The 19876-nt window shown below is 41.7% G+C and overlaps 1 long non-coding RNA gene across 1 annotated transcript; it reads right to left on the minus strand.

The window, feature by feature from the left end:
- Positions 1–2061: 2061 nt before the first annotated feature.
- On the minus strand, positions 2062–2826 carry LOC126213590 (uncharacterized). The gene is made up of 3 exons (XR_007541262.1): positions 2622–2826; positions 2357–2467; positions 2062–2197 (listed from the first exon to the last, which is right to left on the minus strand). It is a non-coding gene; the product is annotated as an uncharacterized LOC126213590 (long non-coding RNA).
- Positions 2827–19876: the final 17050 nt, after the last annotated feature.

The raw sequence follows: 19876 nt of genomic DNA on the forward strand, positions 1-19876 counted from the left end.
TTACAGTAGTTGTATTACCTTATAAATAAATAAAAAACTTTTTTATTTTAAATTCAGTGCATTAGTATTTGTAAAATGACTCTTAGTGTTCATTAAAAAATGACGATCATTCCACTTGGGACCTGTGGAATGGTACATTAGCTTATTTGTTTTAGTTGTAAATATTTGTCATGTATTGTTGTTTTTCTGACATGTTCCACATCCAGGAGGACCTCCTCACTACGGATCAATTGGAATGAAAGTAAATCTAATCTAATCTAATTAATTATAGGCTAGTTGTTATGAAACACGAAAACAGTTAATTTGTGATAAATGCAGATAATATAAAGGTCTACTCATCTTTAAGGGAAAACTAGATGTAACGCAATACGCTACTTAATTTGCTACAGTAACTAAATCACAAACGCCTATTTGTTACAAATTGCTCGTAGATTGTGCAAAGGACAATGGCAGCTTCCGAAAATTCTCAAAAAACACGTTTATTTGCGTTGATCTACAATGAAATTGCGGAGCGATGTTCACTTTGGCTGAACTGTGAAGCACAAATGCTGATTTGATACGAATTAAATGACGTACTGCTAACTTAAGAAGATATATTGTTGTAAGTGTCCGAAAATTCTGAAACTAACCTGTTTCTCACGTAACAGTACAATGATATTAGAGAAGTAGTGGTGGGCAGGAAATCGCGTATCTGTTAGAAATCACAGTGACTGAGAAGTCACAGATATCACAATAACAACTTTACAGAATCTAACTGCGATTTCAGTCACAGTTAGCAGTCGCAAGTAGTATTTCACATTCAAAGACGTGAGCCATCTATTGGTTGAATTTAGCACTGCTTTCTGCGATTTCAGTAACAAGTCGCAACTAAGAGTCGCAAGTAGCAACTAAAAAGCGCAGTTAGCACTGCCATCTGTTGAGCAACGTTCATACTACGCTATTCGCTACCGAGTCAAACTGCGATGTCTGTGACAAATCGCAACTAAGAGTCGCAAGTAGCAACTAAAAAGCGCAGTTAACATAATTTTCCTAGTGTCATCTGTTGACCGACGTACGTACTTCGTTATGAGAGCCTTGTGCCTCACGAGATCGATGTGCTGTGTGTGCATATGAAGGGCTTATTTCAATAGTGGAACAAGTCCATTTTTGTTCATTTTGAGATACAGAGTCGTAAAGTTAAATGAGCGCTGAAAAATCTGCAGTTGAGATACCAGAAATATTCAAGCATATGGCTTCTTGCTAGAGATGAACCTTTATTTATGTTTGTTTGGATCACTAATTTCAGAAGCATTATAGACAAAAGTGGAGGTAATGGACTTGTATCACTATTGAAATAAACCCTTCATATTATATGACGACATGCACATTCAGCATCAGTTATGGTTGGTCAAATACTGCTGTGACTCTGAATGTATTATATTAATAAGAAGCAACATTGCCTTTTTCTCTTGAAAATATCAAGTAACGTAACAAATGTGTTTGATTCTGCTTCCAATATGACAGTTTTGGTTAATACTCCACATGCCTACAGGACTTTGCAATGTTAACACAGCAGAACTCAGACATCTGTATAAGTGAAGAGAAATGAAAACAGTCATATGAATGCCTCACTTTTGTTCCGACACAGTTCAAGATTCGGGAGAAAAGTTTTACACCTGGTGTTCTACATGGCAACTTCACACACAAGAACTTTTTGCCGACGCTACTACCACCTACATAAGTAAGCTTTTCCTGTGTTACTTTCAAGTAATGCACTTAAGCTATTCCTGATTTAACTGGAAGATCTGTACTTCCCACTTTCATATCAACAGCCTCAAAATGCATATTGTAGACTTCGGGATATGTTACAGGTCAGTGTCACACCAAGATTATGGAGAAAGGGGGGGGGGGGGCATGTCACTCTCCAACAAGTGTTTACCAATAAGTAAGTGGCGGAAAATTATGGGTATAGGACGGTTTAAACATGTGGAAAATGAGATTTTTATTATTCACTCACTGTATTTGACATTTATTATTCCTTTAAAATCGCACAACTTCAATAAAACACAGTTTAATCATTCACACACTTATTTCACAATTATTTCACTTTTAAACTGCAAATCCTCTAAGAGCTGTCTTGAATCTTCACGAGTCTCTCTCAACAGCCTTGATGTGGTTAGATACGTACAGCAACCAGTAATCAGAGTCAGAACTGTGTCTGCAAAAACACAAGGATTATTAAACAATTGCTGCTGTCATTAATTACTAGCAATATAATTGACAGAGTAGATTGCTAATATTTGCTATAATGAATATCACATTTGCAAGAACGATGTCACTGAAGTAATGAAGTCCATCGAAACGCTTAGAAACTAACCTCTCGTCTGACGAAAACGGTCTAAAGACGCAGTGGCAATTTCTTCAGATCTGTTGACAATGATATTTTGAGTTATCACTTTACTGAGTGACTGAAATGTAGTTCAGGTACCTGTGAACATAACAATATGTTAGAATTCATTTTCTAAATACGAACTATTACGGTACTGTACGGCTACTTACATATTAATTACACTATTAATATTTTCACAGTTGTTTCTTTAATACAAAATTAAAGCCAACGGAAGAAAAAACGTAAAACATACTTGCCAATGACAGTTTTGTTGAGATGCAATTTTCTGTGTTGACAGATGTAACTTTTTCATACGGTGGTAAGTCGCAGAAATCGCAGGAATCACAGAAATCACAGAAGTAGCAGAAGTCACAGAAATCGCAGAAGTAGCAGAAATCGCGGAAGTAGCAGAAATCGCAGAAATATCAGTGGCGGAGGGATACACGACCTATGTTCCTTAACTGCGACTCGTAACTGCGACAAATCACAGTTAAGAATAACAGATACTGAAAAGTAGCATTCACAGAAATCACTGATATCGGAAAATCGCAGTTTGGCCCATCACTATAGAGAAGCATTGTTTTGAACGAGGATAGGCATAGTGTCTTCAGATATTTTAAAGGATTAAATAACATTCAATTTTCGTTCCATAGACTAAAAAATGAGATGCTTCTCGTGGTTGTGGAAAAAATCAGGAAGTTTAAATAAAAAATAAAACATTTGAGTACAATATTCCCTACCCTGATATTCGACAATCTTCTGATTGTCAAAATAGGTGAATACATTACCGTAAAATGGAATTGCTGATATTTACAGAATTAGTACACAGAATGAAACATTGTTCTGCACTTTTAATAAATTTATCGTACACAAAATACCCAATCTTGACTGTTATGACCAAGTGCTATGAAAACTTAAATCTAACAGACATCTTTACTTAATTTTGTCTAACAGTCCCTGGTAAGATATTCATCTACAGAGTATAAGGAATTGCCTATCAAAAAGTCTTTTAAACTCTGTTTAAACCGTGCTTTACCGGAAAGCAAAATTTTAATGGTTGCTGGAAATTTACCGAAAATGTGCGCTACTGTGTACTGGATTTAGGTCTTATCTGTAGATTGTTCTTATTCGTAGTATTGATATTATGTATTGAGCTATGGGTTGGAAATGGAGATATATTACTTGCAACAAATTTCGTCAAGGGATAAATATACTGAGGAGCAGTGGTTAGAATAAAGCCGTCGGCACACGGACCGTGCTTTCGAACGTTAACGTCGAGCGTGCCAAGTTCGACGTGCTGCTGAACGCTCAGGAATGATGCGACTCGTGCATACGGTACGTGGGCCCCGACGTGGTATACGCGATCGCAACGCACTCCATCGGCAGTTGAGAGATGTTTCTAGCTCGTAAATCACACTGTTTACTCGACGGGTGAGCGTAAAATTCCCACGTTATCTCTATTAAAACGCACATTTCCTCCATCGTCCATGAAAAGGAAAGTACCGTGTTCAATCAATAAGGACACAGGCTTATATAAGTTCCATTACACACAGTGCGGTACAAATTTGGAATACTTCTCCGCATAAGATAAACATTATTTCATCATTCTCACATTTTAGTAAAACCCCAAAGTCAGTCTTACTTGATCACTGTTCCTACCCAGTAGCAGAATCGCTGCAACATGTGAATTACGAAGCGTAAAAGAAAAAGGAGCAAAATATCTTTATACAAGTAGCGCAAGCGGTCCTTTAAATTAAGCCAATCGAACAAAGTCACCCCTCAAAAAGAGGTGAACTTATATTTACATAATATCAAATATTATAGTATATACTTATATTAAACCAATAATAAAGTACATAGTGCTCAGAGCCATTTGAATAATAAAGTATCAGAACCTAATAAAACCGCCAAAGTTAGGAAAAAAAATTGTCTTTGCCAAGACGCGAACCACCGCCCTAACAAACATTCAAGAAGGTACAGTGACGCTGCTCACTACGCTAAACCAACATCAGACCCTTAGTAACTAATCATATTGTATTACTATTGCTGGAAACTTTAATCGTGGCTACGTTCCTAATTGAAATTTAATTATAACAAATTGTACCAAGAACAATGCGTTTTGGTTGGATCTTCAGTGTGTGGCTGCCTTCAAATAGCCTACTCTCATAATACGCAAGTTACAATAATTCTTTTGCCACAAATATGATGTTTCTCATTATTTTATTGGAACGAATCACACAGTTAACAACGGGTTTTCCAGTGATTCTCAGTTTGCTAGTGCTCAGAAACGGCATATATATACATATAAGCTTGAAATGAATGCCAATATGGCGCCCCACAACTCTGTACTGAAGGGAGACGGCGTGCGTGTGACGTAGGTGGCGTTGTGCCATCTCATTGGTCAACGCTCAGACGCACGCTCAGAATATCTGACATGCCAGATATTACTCTGCACGTTCGGAAAGACTCCCGAACGTGCTATTCCACGCTATGACGTCAGAAACTCGGCACGCTCAACGCTCAACGTTCGGATGCACGGTCCGTGTGCCGACGCCTTAAGGCTCTAGAACAGGCTTCTACGTGATGTTCTTCAGTTTACATCACAAATGATTCTTATTAGAAGCTTTTGCAGGCTAAAAACTTTTGCTCGGTTTGCTGAGTTACCCCAGAATATGATCCCATATGACATAATAGGATGAAAGTAAGCAAAGTATGCGAGGTTTTTGTATTTATATCCCCTACATCTGGCATCACTCTCAGTGCAAATACAGACTTGTTTAGGCGCTTGAGCAATTCTATGGTACGCCCTTCCCAACTGAATTTATTATCGAGTTGTAATCCCAGAAATTTAGCACTGTCAACTTCTTCGACCTGCATGTCTCCATATAGTGGAAGGAAATGTCTTACAGGTTTTGAAAAGAGCACAAATTAGTTTAATCGTTACAATTGACAATAACAGTACCAGTTTATCGCGGCACTCGCCGATGTTCGAAATTTCACGATACAACACAAACTTTCACCAGCTGCAACATAGTTACGAATATGAACAGTGATCCAATACTGGGAAATGTTTCTTATTCCAGCCTTTGATCACAATATCAATTCCTTTGACGATGACTGGTTTCAGTCAGTAATGACCATCTTCAGATCTGTTCTACACCATGTCCTAATGTGATAAGGACGCAATGGCATGGTCAAAAGCCGGCCGCGGTGGCCGTGCGGTTCTGGCGCTGCAGTCCGGAACCGCGAGACTGCTACGGTCGCAGGTTCGAATCCTGCCTCGGGCATGGGTGTACCGATGTCCTTAGGTCAGTTAGGTTTAAGTAGTTCTAAGTTCTAGGGGACTTATGACCTAAGATGTTGAGTCCCATAGTGCTCAGAGCCAAGCATGGTCAAAAGATATAAATATACTCAGCACAGCATCGTCACATAGATCTCAATAAGGTGTACAATAGGAGTTATCGTCCACACAGTCATTTTTGCAACTCGTGTGTGGACGATGTGGCCTATTGTACACCTTATTTTAGATATATGTGACGATGCAGTGCTGAGTGTATTTATATGTTTTGACGATGCCATTGCGTCCTTGTCACATTAGGACATGGTGTAGAACAGATTTGAAGATGGTCATTACTCACTGAAACCGGTCATCGTCAAAGGAATTGATATTGTGTTCAAAGACTGGAATAAGAAACATTTGACGACACAAAGTGGTATTTGTACAATCTATTAAGGATTACGTAGAGGAGCTACGCTAACAGTAAAATATGCGAGTACAGAACTTGAAGTGCACACACGATCTCGTCCAAGCGGTCTCACGCAAGGGAAAATTCCTAAGTTTGCCTTTATATATAAATAAACGTGGGTATTGCATGGATTTTTTACGTAGCTGATTCTATCCATACGTAGTGGAGACTGGTGTGCCGAAGAAGAACACTGTAGCATTAAGGTCAAAATCGCTAAAATGTGCAGCATCAACAAAGCACCTCTTCTCCCTGTTGCAGCTAACAATGCAACATCTTCAATAAATAATTTCTTCCTCAGTGAAATATTCTGAGATTATCTGTCAAGGGTCCGCATCCGGTAGCTGAGTGGTCAGCGCGACAGAATATCAATCCTAAGGGCCTGGGTTCGATTCCCGACTGGGTCGGAGATTTTCTCAACTCAGGTACTGGGTGTTGTGTTGTCCTAATCATCGTCATTTCCTCCCCATCGGCGCGCAAGTCGCCAAAGTGGCTTCAGATCGAGAGACCTGCACCCGGCGAAAACAGTCTACCCGACGAGAGGCCCTAGTCACACGACATTTACATCCGTCAAGGAATGTTCTCAGCATTCCTTCTTCTCCACTTCATGTCTGACAATCAACATTTTTTTCAGTTGAATGCGAGGATGAAATTTCTTCTTGTAATTTACCAGGACCTTCTCGTTGCATCGGTTAGACCGGAAATGAAGGTAAACTATGAAACCTTGGCAGCTTTTTGTCCGACATTCACAACAGTGCCCGGGCACGGACTGGGGCTAATCCGACCCTGACATCCTGGACAACACCGATCGACAGTACGCTCCAGGCGTGAAGCCGGCCACCTTCCATTCCCCAAGCTACCCCACTGTACATATCACTAATTGTGTAAATGGTATACACTGACACGGATCTTCCACCAAACGATCTGTGCCTTGCAAAAATTCTCTGTTTAGCGAATCTGCCATACATATAATGTATCTTATTAGAAATGTACCCGGGTAGAAAGTATTCTCATCACAAATATATCAGAGATAAGGGCGCCTGTAGAAATATAGTTAACGAAGTACAAAAAAGAGTAATCGATGTAACAAATGAAGTGTTTGTCACGTTCAGTATTTTCCTGTGTTGCCTCTAACTGCAAAATAAAATTAGTGGATGCTTCGCTATTGCTTGTCTGTGCCAACAGATGGCAGCTCGACTCGTCATTGTTGGCACCCTGCTGCTTGTAGTCTTATTGAAATGTGGAGTAGAGAGGGGCATGGCCAGGCCATAAAAATAAATTTCTACCATAAATTTTCGTTATTCCCAGAGGTAAGTCATTCATAAGAATTAAAAGAAAACACACCCCTTCAGCCTTTAAACTAACAAATAGGAAGAAAAAAATTAGAAACAATCTGTGTGGTAAACAAGCTGAGCAAAAATTTGACAGTGCATTCGCAGTCAGGTTTCTACACTATGTGATCAAAAGCATCTGTACACATGACTGAAAATGACTCACAAGTTCGTGGCGCCCTTCATTGGTAATGTGGAATTCAATATGCTGTTGACCCACCATTAGCCGTGAGGGCAGCTTCCACTTTAACAGGCATACGTTCAATCAGGTGCTGGAAGGGTGTTTTACGGAATGGCAGTCCATTCTTCACGGAGTGCTGCCCTGAGGAGAGGTATCGATGTTGGTCGGTGAGGCCTGGCACGAAGTCGGCGTACCAAAAAAATCCCAAAGCTGTTCTAAAGGTCAGGACTCTGTGCAGGCCAGCCCAATACAGGGATGTTATTGTCGTGTAACCAATCCGCCACAGGCCGTGCATTATGAACAGGTGCTCGATTGTGTTGAAAGATGCAATCGCCATCCCTGAATTACTCTTCAACAGTGGGAAGCAATAAGGGGCTTAAAACATCAACGTAGGCCTCAGCTGTGACAGTGTCAAGCAAATTTTGGACATGCCAACAGAAATTCTGCATAAAATCCTACAAAACATCCCACACTGTCGTCCTTGCAAAATCATCCATATTCAGGAGTTGCTTCCTGCCGATCCGCCGGCAAGACAAGCGTTCGTTCTTGAGTTTCTTGCTTGCATGGAAATGGACAATGAATGTACATGGAACATTCTGTGGACAGTCTAAGCCGATTTACATATCTAAGGACATAACAATTCACAGGACTACATAATGTGGACAATGGAAAATTCACATGCACATCAACTGGTACCACATCATTCTACAAATGTGACTATGTGGTGTGGGTTGATGGCATCTTTTATTACAGGGCTATATATATATATATATATATATATATATATATATATATATATATATATATATATATATATACACTACTGGCCATTACAATTGCTACACTATGAAGATGACATGCTACAGACATGAAATTTAACCAACAGGAAGAAGATGCTGTGATATGCAAATCATTAGCTTTTCAGAGCATTCACACAAGGTTGGCGCAAATGGCGACACCTACAACGTGCTGACATGAGGAAAGTTTCCAACCGAATTCTCACACACAAACAGCAGTTGACTGGCGTTGCCTGGTGAAACGTTGTGATGCCTTGTGTAAGGAGGAGAAATGCGTACCATCACGTTTCCGACTTTGATAAAGTCGGATTGTAGCCTATCGCGATTGCGGTTTATCGTATCGCGACATTGCTGCTCTCGTTGGTCGAGATCCAATGACTGTTAGCAGAATATGAGATCGGTGGGTTCAGGAGGGTAATACGGAACGCCGTGCTGGATCCCAACGGCCTCGTATCACTAGCAGTCGAGATGACAGGTATCTTATCCGCATGGCTGTAACGGATCGTGAAGCCACGTCTCGATCCCTGAGTCAACAGATGGGGACGTTTGCAAGACAACAACCATTTGCACAAACAGTTGGACGACGTTTGCAGTAGCATAGACTATCGGCTCGGAGACCGTGGCTGCGGTTACCCTTAACGCTGCATCACAGGCAGGAGCGCCTGCGATGGTGTACTCGACGACGAACCTGGGTGCACGAATGACAAAACGTAATTTTTTCGGATGAATCCAGGTTCTGTTTACAGCATCATAACGGTCGCATTCGTGTTTGGCGACATCGCGGTGAATGCACATTGGAAGCGTGTATTCGTCATCGCCATACTGGCGTATCACTCGGCGTGATGGTATGGGGTGCCATTGGTTACACGTCTCGGTCACCTCTAGTTCGCATTGACCGCATTTTGAACAGTGGACGTCACATTGCAGATGTGTTTCGACCCATGCCTCTACCCTTCATTCGATCCCTGCGAAACCCTACATTTCACCTGGATAATGCACGACCGCATGTTGCAGGTCCTGTACGGGCCTTTCTGGATACAGAAAATGTTCGACTGCTGCCCTGGCCAGCACATTCTCGAGATCTCTCACCAATTGAAAACGTCTGGTCAATGGTGGCCGGGCAGTTGGCTCATGACAATACACCAGTCACTACTCTTGATGAACTGTGGTATCGTGTTGAAGTTGCATGGGCAGCTGTACCTGTATACGCCATCCAAGCTCTTTTTGACTCAATGTCCAGGCGTATCAAGGCCGTTATTACGGTCAGAGGTGGTTGCTCTAGGTACTGATTTCTCGGGATCTATGCACCCAAACTGCGTGAAAATGTAATCACATGTCAGTTCTAGTATAATATACTTGTCCAATAGATACCAGTTTATCATCTGCATTTCTTCTTGGTGTAGCAATTTTAATGGCCAGTAGTGTATATATATATATATATATATATATATATATATATATATATATATTTGAGGAAACGAATCCTGTGGGTGCTATTACCTATACCATCACTAATAAACGCTATGAGAGTCTCTTGCACACCAGCATCATTCGAACCAATCAACAGTGTGGATGTGTGGGTGGGATATATTTATGCAAGATGGCGCTCCTCCAAACAATTGACGGCCAGTGAAGCAGCTGCTGCAGAGGCGTTTTGGAAATACTAGAACTGTCAGTAGTCACTTCTCTACAGCCTGGCCATCCAGATCACCTGATATTAATCTGTGTGGCTCCTGGCTGTGGGTTTATCTAAAAGATGTCGTGTTCAGTGTTCCAATTACAAACACTGCTGAGTTGAAGACACGCATTGTGCAGCACATTCTGATCGTGACCCCTGAGACACTCTGATCTGCTGTGGACTATGCTATTCCTCAGTTTCAACTTGAGGCAGGAAACGGTGGACACCATACTGAAAATGTCTTCCATAAGTCTCACGACAATTAGGAACCGATGTATTTATTAATGCTTTTCGTGCTGGTTTTGGCCCAAGGACAATTAAAAATCTGTATCATTTTGCTTTTTATGCAGTTTTCTGCCCAAGGACAAGAAAAAAATCGATGTCATTTTGATTTATAAGCGGTTTTTGGCAGCAGGGCAACTGATGTGGCACAACATTGCCGTGGTGCATGAGTTCACCTAACTAACAGTTAGAACTGGTGCGGTCATGCACATTGAACAGTACAGATGGCCGGTTTTGAGCGCGAGTACTCGCGTCTGCTCAGGCCCGTGCTCGCGAGCAGGTGCAAGGTCGCGGAGTAGGGAGGGAAGGGAGGGAGGGGAAATGCACGCGCATGTTTGAATAGGGCCGCAGCGTGCCTATTGAATTCGCGCCGACTGTGTAACGTTTAAAGTACTACGATCAGCTCTAACAGTCACTTCGCTGGTTAAGAATCATGTCAAGTCGCCGTTGTGTAACCCCAACCATGCTTTCGCAGTTGAACCCCCACTGGGAGGAATGGTATATGTTTACAGAAAAAGATGGTGTTGCAAAATGTTTAGCATGTCACAAAACGCTGAATTCTTTTAGGAAATTTAATTTGCAGCGACATTATATGTCGTACCACGCGAAAGACTACGGAAGAGGAAAATGTGATGGACCAGATCGTGCACGGGAAGTCATTAAACTTAAAAGGAAGCTATCCGAAGAAGATCTGGACGACGAAGAAAAATCAACTGAGGCAGCTCTCAGAGTGAGCTACAAAATTGCTTTGATTTTAGCAAAATCCCTGCGACCTTTCACTGATGGCGATTTAATAAAAGAATGTTTGGTAGTTGCAGCGGAACATTTGTGTCCATCTCAAGTTGAACAGCTTCGGATTGTGCCATTATCTAACATGGCCATTATGCGTCGCATATAGGACATGGCAGACGATGTCCAGAGCCAGCTTGCAAATATCTGTAAAGATTTTATGGCGTATTCTCTAGCTCTGGACGAAAGTGTTGATATCACTGGAACAGCGCAGCTTGCCATATTTATTAGAGGTGTTAATAGAGATCTTCAGGTGAGGGAGGAGCTCCTCGATGTAGTAGCCATGAAGAACACTACAACTGGAGGTGATATTTTAAGTAGTGTTGAAGAAAGTGTTGAAAATATAGGATTGTCGTGGAATTCTTTAGTTTCAGTGTCTACAGACGGTGCACCAGCGATGACAGGGAACAAATCAGGTTTCGTTGCGCTGTTGAAGGAGAAATTGCAAAAACTGACCGTGCCGAATAAAATAAGGGGCGTTCAGTGTGTGATCCACCAGGAAAACTTATGTGCAAAGAGTATCACTCTAAAAAATGTGATGAGTGTTGTTGTTCGTACAACCAATTATATAAGGAAGCATGGGCTACAACACAGGCAATTTAAAAGCTTTCTTGAGGATGTAGAAAGCCAGTATGGTAGCCTGCCTTATTACAGCGAGGTCCGCTGAGTTAGTCGTGGCGAATTATTAAATCGATTTGTTTCCCTAATAGATGAGATAAATATGTTCATGGAAATAAATAACATGTGTGTTCCTGAATTGAAAGAGCCTTCATGGAACTGTGATCTCGCGTCCTTAGCAGATTTAACTAGCCATCTGAATGCTTTGAACATTTCACTACAAGGTAAGGATCTGCTAATTACTCATTTCATAGATCGAATACGAGCTTTTAAAATGAAATTTACACTTTGGGTGAGTCAGCTGGAAACAGGAAATCTAGCTCATTTTCCTAAATTATCATCCATGCAAGATTTCACAAAGACTGTGAACGTTATTCACATAGTTTAGTTGCCTATAAGGAAGAATTTGATCAACGCTTTCAAGATCTGACAGCACTAGACAGTGATTTTGATCTGTTCTCCTCTCCATATTCAGCGAATATTGAAGAGATTCGACCTGAGCTGCAACTAGAAATTATTGACCTGCAGTGTGACAGAGAATACAGAGACAAATTTCAGAACAAGAAAAACATCTTGGAATTCTACAGACACTTCCCTCAGGATAGATTTCCTCGTTTGCACAAACTGGCGGCTACAATAATATCAATGTTCGGTTCCACGTATGTTTGTGAACAACTGTTCTCTGCAATGAAATGTAACAAGACGCGCCTGAGAAACGCATTGTCTGATCGAAATTTAAACTGCTTGCTGCGCCTACAATGCGCAAGAACATTACTTCGAACATAGACGCAATTGTAAAGGGCAAAAAGTACAAGATAACCGAGAATCCAACACTTCAGTGACACCTTTTATTGTGTAACAGTTCACAAATTAATACGAATGTAGATGCATACACTAAGTAAAATTATGTGGCACGTGTACATTCTCCTTTATTTGTTTCATTTGTCGCAGTAATAATTCGTGAGTGATATCCCTGCGGGTGGCTGCGGATTTACATTGACTGGCGGCAGCCGTTGTGTGCCCCACGTGACTCTCCCCACTCTCCGCTCTAGTCCGGTAGTGGGGGTAGCGTGCTCGCGCTGCTCCGTGCTCGCGCCTTGCTGCTCACAGCTTGCTCCGCGAGCACGTATGTTGTGAAGCCCTGGTGTAATGTGTAACTCAAAGCACAGCTGTCGTACTGCGATTTATGTTTCATTTGTAGTGGAACCCATTTACGTTAAGATGCTTATAACAGCGTTTATTGGTAAAATTTTCGTTACAATTTTTTTTGTTGCATGAGGTATCTCCCTGTGTCAATAAAATGCTATTCAAGTTTGAAGTCATTATGAGCAGTTGTTCTCTTTCTACAGTGTTTTGAAACTGGAACTTTAATTAAGGACAGCGTGAATGTGATTACGTCAAAGGGAATACACACAAAATTGTCAATGAAAATAAAACACATTCGTGCCGAAAATAATTACAATATAAACAATATTCAGCACACATTTAATCGTTTAGATCAATATGCATATTGAAACTTAAGTATTCGCAAAAGAGTTTATGTCAAAATAAGACCTACGCCATAGCCATAGAAGGTTTATCAGCTTCTGCATAAGTAGATCTTAAAACAACTTGTCTAAAATAAGAATACTACCATATAAGAATCCGCATGTAAAAAGTGTCATTACTTTTATCTCACTTCCAATAGGCTTGGCCATTAGTATCAATGGGTCTTCAGCTGAAGTTTATCAAGTTCAAGGTCGCCAGATTCACTAGGATCCAAGTACGTTGGTGAAGTTCCTATAATGATTTCGTGGAGCATAAATCCCTTTCACCTATCGGCACACAGCAATCATTTTGCACAATAAATATGATGTGGAGCAAGTCATTTTAACATTTGCGTCGCGAGTTAATTCGTAAATATGGCTACATGCTCAACATTTACAAGATTTTTAAATTTTTTTTAAAAAATATAGAAATTTGGGTTAGTAAATTCTACCTACCATCTTTTATACATTACAACAACAGAAATTATTACATGGAATAGAAGGACTTGTCAAGGAGAAACTTTTTCAGTTTGTTTTCAAATTTTACTTTGCTGTCTGTCACACATTTTATCTCACTGGCTAAGTGATCAAAAATTTTTGTTGCAGCATTGTGCACATCCCTTTGTGCTAAATATGGAGCAGTGAATACCATTTTTCCTTCTGGTATCCTAATTGTGTTCATTGTTGTTTCTTTTGAACTGTATTGAATTATTTACAACAAACTTCTTGAGGCTGTAAATATAGTGTGTAGTAGTAGTCACAATGCCCAACTCCAGTGGTGGCTTGTGAGTGTACATCTTGGGTGTTTGGAAATTTTTACATTCAGATAAACATGAGAGTATGAAATTAATAGCATCTGCTGCATAACAGTTAAACTTATCAACATATTTGTACAACTACAGTCACTACTAATAAATATAGTATTAGTAATAATAATAATGGTAAAAATAATAGCAAACATAATTTTTCTGAAAGAAAGAATTGTTTCTGTGGATATTTGTTGCTTTCTACATAATTAAGTACAGTTTTGGCCAAGAACGAGATAATGCTTATGCTTTCACTAATCTCTGTTTCGCATTTTTGTGTTGTGGAAGTTTTCATGTTTTTTTCTTTATTTTTTGAGAAATGTACAAGACTCCTAACAGATGTATTAGTTATTGGATTAACTTTTGGGTTTAAAATCAGACATTCTTACGCTGTACCCACACAACAACTTACGCTTATTACACACTTCTTTGTTAAATGTTTGCTTGTAGTCACGCTTCTTTGATTTCATCACTATCTCAGTCAACAGATATGGTATGGATGCCCTCCTTCCTTTGCAGCTAAGCTATCTTGGTAATTTCCTTTTCTTGAAACAGATTCAACAGTGTTCATGTTGACACTGCACACGAAAGCCGATTCCTGCACAGTAAACAGCCAACTCCAAACACAAAGTGTCATTTGTGGAAATGATTAAATTCAAGTAGTATGGTCTACCAACATGGTCACTTCACTAGAACACAGATTATGTACTGAGAGCCATAGGGGCCAAAAGCACACCATCGGCAATCCCATAGTGAATATCAGAGAAATGAATGAGGCAGCTTATTGTGAATTTTCATATAGACAGTGTGGGCCTACAGCACAGATGAACTTAACCCATCACAAAATCAACACATGTCGTAGGCTTGAAAAAATGCTAGAATCTCATAATCAACAATGATGTGCTTTATAGTTAGCAGAGCTTCAAATGGATTACTGTATGATAAAATCCAAAGCTTAATGTACTACTTCGTATTCTCATTCAGAAGTCTACAAAATAGGCTTTTCTATCGGTATAACTGTAATATATAATGGTCCGATCTAAATTTAATGTATAGTGTGTGAACTGGAGTGTCTGGGGCGGGATTTATCCTAAGCTACCACCTGGTGGCATCGACGTGAACATGTAGTAGAGTGTTGCACGCAGTGAACCATGCATATTGTCTATCATATGCATATGTACTTGTCTGATAAGGCAAGTATGTCACGCTGGCTGTGCATGTGCAATCGCTGAGTGTATTTATATGTTTTGACGATGCCATTGCGTCCTTGTCACATTAGGACATGGTGTAGAACAGATTTGAAGATGGTCATTACTGACTGAAACCGGTCATCGTCAGCACAGTTGAAGGTGTGCTCGTGACTTGGATGCCACGTTTCACGGAGTGGCAGTGTAGCATAAGGCGGTAGGTTTAGCACCATGTGTTTCAGATTAACGCATCTCCATTATGTTTAACAGCACTGAAAAAAAAAAATCCATCAACCAGCGAGGTGCCAAAAGCTAGGGTTTTCCGGTGCTCCTGTGGTCCTACACAACAGCCGCCACGGCCCAACTTAAGCAGGTCTCTATTAGAAGATCGTGTGTGAGCACCATATATACTATGTGATCAAAAGTATCCAGACGCCCCGAAAACAATACGTTATTCATATTAGGTGCATTGTGCTGCCACCTGCTGCCAGGTATTCCACATCAGCGACCTCAGTACTCATTAGACGTCGTAAGAGAGCAGAATGGGGCGCTCCGTCGAACTCACGGACTTCGACTGTGGTCAGGTGATTGGGTGTCACTTGTGTCGTACGTCTGTACTCGAGATTTCCACACTCCTAAACATCCCTAGGTCCACTGTTTTCGATGTGATAGTGAAGTGGAAACGTGAAAGGACACGTATAGTACAAAAGTGTACAGGCCGACCTCGACCGTTGACTGACAGACCACCGACAGTTGAAGATGGTCGTAATGTGTAATAGGTAGACATCTATCCAGACCATCACACAGAAATTACAAACTGCATTAGGATCAGCTGCAAGTACTATGACACTCTCGCAGGAGGTGGGTAAACTTGGATTTCATGGTCAAGCGGCTGCTCATAAGCCACACATCACGCCGGTAAACGACAAACGACGCCTCTCTCGGTGTAAGGAGCGTAAACACTGGACGATTGAACAGTGGAAAAACGCTGTGTGCAGAGAAGAATCACGGTACACAATGTGGCGATCCGATGGCAGGACGTGAGTATGGCGAATGCCCAGTGAATGTCATCTGTCAGCGTGTGTAGTGCCAGCACCACCTTGTGGCACTATCACAGCACAGGCCTACATTGGTGTCTTAAGCACCTTCTTGCTTCCCACCGTTGAACAGCAATTCGGGGATGGCGATTGCATCTTTCAACACGATCGAGCACCTGTTCATAACGCACGACCTGTGGCGGAGTGGTTACACGGCCATAACGCCCCTGTAATGGACTGCCCTGCACAGAGTCCTGGCCTGAATCCTATATAACACCTTTAGTATGTTTTGGAACGCCGACTTCGTCCCAGGCCTCAAAGACCGACATCGATACCTCTCCTTAGTGCAGCACTCCGTGAAGAGTTCGCTGCCATTGTCCAAGAAACCTTCCGAAACCTGACTGAACGTATTCCAGTGAGAGTGGAAGCTGTCATCAAGGCTAAGGGTGGGCCAACACCATTTGAAGCCCAGCATTACCGATGGAGGGCGCCACGAAGTTAGTCATTTTCAGCCAGGTGTTGAGATACTTTTGTTCTCTAATGGCGATTGCATCTTTCAGCACGATCGAGCACTTGTTCATAATGTACGGCCTGTGACGGAGTGGTTACAAGACCACAATGTCCCTGTAATTCACGTTTTTGGGCAACGAGTATTGTCTTTCTTTAAGACGAGTTACCCCAAACGTTATTCCGCATGATATTATTGAATGAAAATATGTCAACTTACTAATTTGTCTCTCTCAGGATTTGCAATGATCCTTGGTGCTACTGCGAATGAACTAATTTGTAATAGGAGTTCCATAATGTGTTTTTTTTTCAGTTTAAACTCTCAATAATACGAACAGCAAAGAATTTTGTGGTTTCGACACTATTATTATGTCCTCAGTGTGTATTACACACATTGAAGACTGTCTTCAGTGTCTTCCTTTAATCTTTAATCTGACCTGGTACAGATCCCAAACACTCGAGCAGTACTCGAGAATAGATCGCACCAGCGTTATATGCGGTTTCCTTTACAGGTGAACAACAATTTCCTGAAATTCTCCCAATAATCCGAAGTCGACAATTCGTCTTTCCCACCTCAGTCCTCACATGATCATTCCAGTTCATATCGCTTTGCAATGTTACGCACAGATATTTAAACGACGGGATTGTGTCAAGCAGGATACTACCAACGCTGTATCCGACATTTGGTGTTTCTTTTTCCTTGTCATCTACATTAAATTACATTTTTCTATACTTAGAAGTAGCTGCTACTAGCGCCGCTCTTACGCAACTGGCGCTAAGTTTGAACAGACATCATCTTTCAGATGTAGAAACACGCCTACCTACTTTCGTTTATGTTGTTTAATATCTTCTTTGTAATCCAATCTCACCGAATGGGGTCACGCCACTATTATGAAATTTTCTATTTCTTCCGTAGGTCAATTCGGAAAGATCTGAACAACACGTAAGTATTACAGACGAGCTTTGGGAATTCAAATGCGAATATCTGGAAGGATTCTTTTCGAGGAACACTACTAAGAAAATTTATAGAACTGGCATTTGAAGCTGACTGCCGAACAATTCTACCGCCGCCAACAAACATTGCGCATAAGGACCACGTAGATAAGACAGGAGAAATTAGTGTTCATATGGAGACTTATAGACAGTCGTTTCTCCGTCGCTCCGTTTACGAGAAGAACAGGAAAGAAAATGACTAGAAGTGGTACAGCGTACCCTCCGCCTCGCGCCGTACGGTGGCTTGTGGAGTGTGTACACACATCAAAAAAAGTTTTGCATCACCTCGGTTCCGAGAGTTCCGGAACCTGTACAGAAAATTGGAATGGAGGTCAACATAAACATCATTTCCGTCCTTTTTATTGCTCATGAAAACCACACTTTGTGTTTTGTACCACCATACAGCAAGACCTTCAGAGGTGGTGGTCCAGATTGCTGTACACACCGGTACCTCTAATACCCAGTAGCACGTCCTCTTGCACTGATGCATGCCTGTATTCGTCGTGGCATACTATCCACAAGTTCATCAAGGCACTGTTGGTCCAGATTGTCCCACTCCTCAACGGCGATTCGGTGTAGATCCCTCAGAGTGGTTGGTGGGTCACGTCGTCCATACACAGCGCTTTTCAATCTATCCCAGACATGTTCCATAGGGTTAATGCCTGGAGAACAAACTGGCCACTCTAGTCGAGCGGTCGTTATCCTGAAGGAAGTCGTTCAGAAGATGTGCACGATGGGGACGCGAATTGTCGTCCATGAAGACGAACTCAGCAATATGCTGCCCATATGGTTGCAGTATCGATTGGAGGATGGCATTCACGCATCGTACAGCCGTTATGGCGCCTTCCATGACAACCAGCAGCATACGTCGACCCCACCCAATGCCACCCCAAAACATCAGGGAACGTCCACCTTGCTACACCCGCTGGACAGTGTGTCTAAGGCGTTCAGCCTGACCGGGTTGCCTCCAAACACGTCTCCGACGATTGTTGGTTGAAGCCAAATGCGACACTCACCGGTGAAGAGAACGTGATGCCAATCCTGAGCTGACCATTCGGCATGTTGTTGGGCCCACCGCATTGTGTCGTGGTTGCAAAGATGGACCTCGCCATGGACGTCGTGCAGCCTACTGTGCACCGTTTGAGTCGTAATACGACATCCTGTGCTACACGAAAAGCATTATTCAACGTGGTGGCGTTGCTGTCAGGGTTCCTCCGAGACATAATCCGTAGGTAGCGGTCATCCACTGCAGTAGCAGCCCTCGGGCGGCCTGAGCGAGGCATGTCATCGATAGTTCCTGTCTCTCTGTATCTCTTCCATGTCCGAACAACATCACTTTGGTTCTATCCAAGATGCATGGAGATTTACCTTGTTGAGAGCCCTTCCTGGTACAAAGTAACAATGCGGACGCGATCAAACCGCAGTCTTGACCGTCTAGGCATGGCTGAAATACAGACAACACGAGCTGTGTACCTCCTTCCTGGTGGAATGACTGGAACTGATTGGCTGTTAGAGCCCCTCTGTCTAATAGGTGCTGCTGATGCATGGTTGTTTACATCGTTGGGCGGATTTAGTGACATCTCTGAACAGTCACACCGGATATTATGTTTGACTGATATCTACATAAAAAGATGTGAATGAGCTAGGTACTGCCACTATGAAATAAAATTTTCGTTCTAAAATGTTAGGCAAAAAGTCAGAGACTGACAGAACGTGGAAAAAAGTCATACGACTTATCATAACCTAGAATACAGGATAGACTGTTGCGAAACTGGTGCCAGCCGTCTTTTCACAATACAAAATCCATTAGGTGGCAATCCACTTCTTGGACTCAAGAATTTATTGTGGATGTGTTACCAGTTTGATGGGTTGCGCTTGAGAAACGACCTGCCCATTCCTCAATGCTGCCTCAAAGGCTTAATGCAGATATCTGATTCTACAGTGTCCAGTTATCGGTGCTGAACATCAACCTTCGTGACTTCTTGCTGATGAGCTTTCACCTCATTCAGGCAAAAGGCTGCTCAAAATATGCA

Source organism: Schistocerca nitens, chromosome 11 (assembly GCF_023898315.1).
Source record: "Schistocerca nitens isolate TAMUIC-IGC-003100 chromosome 11, iqSchNite1.1, whole genome shotgun sequence".
Taxonomy (NCBI): Eukaryota; Metazoa; Arthropoda; class Insecta; order Orthoptera; family Acrididae; genus Schistocerca; species Schistocerca nitens.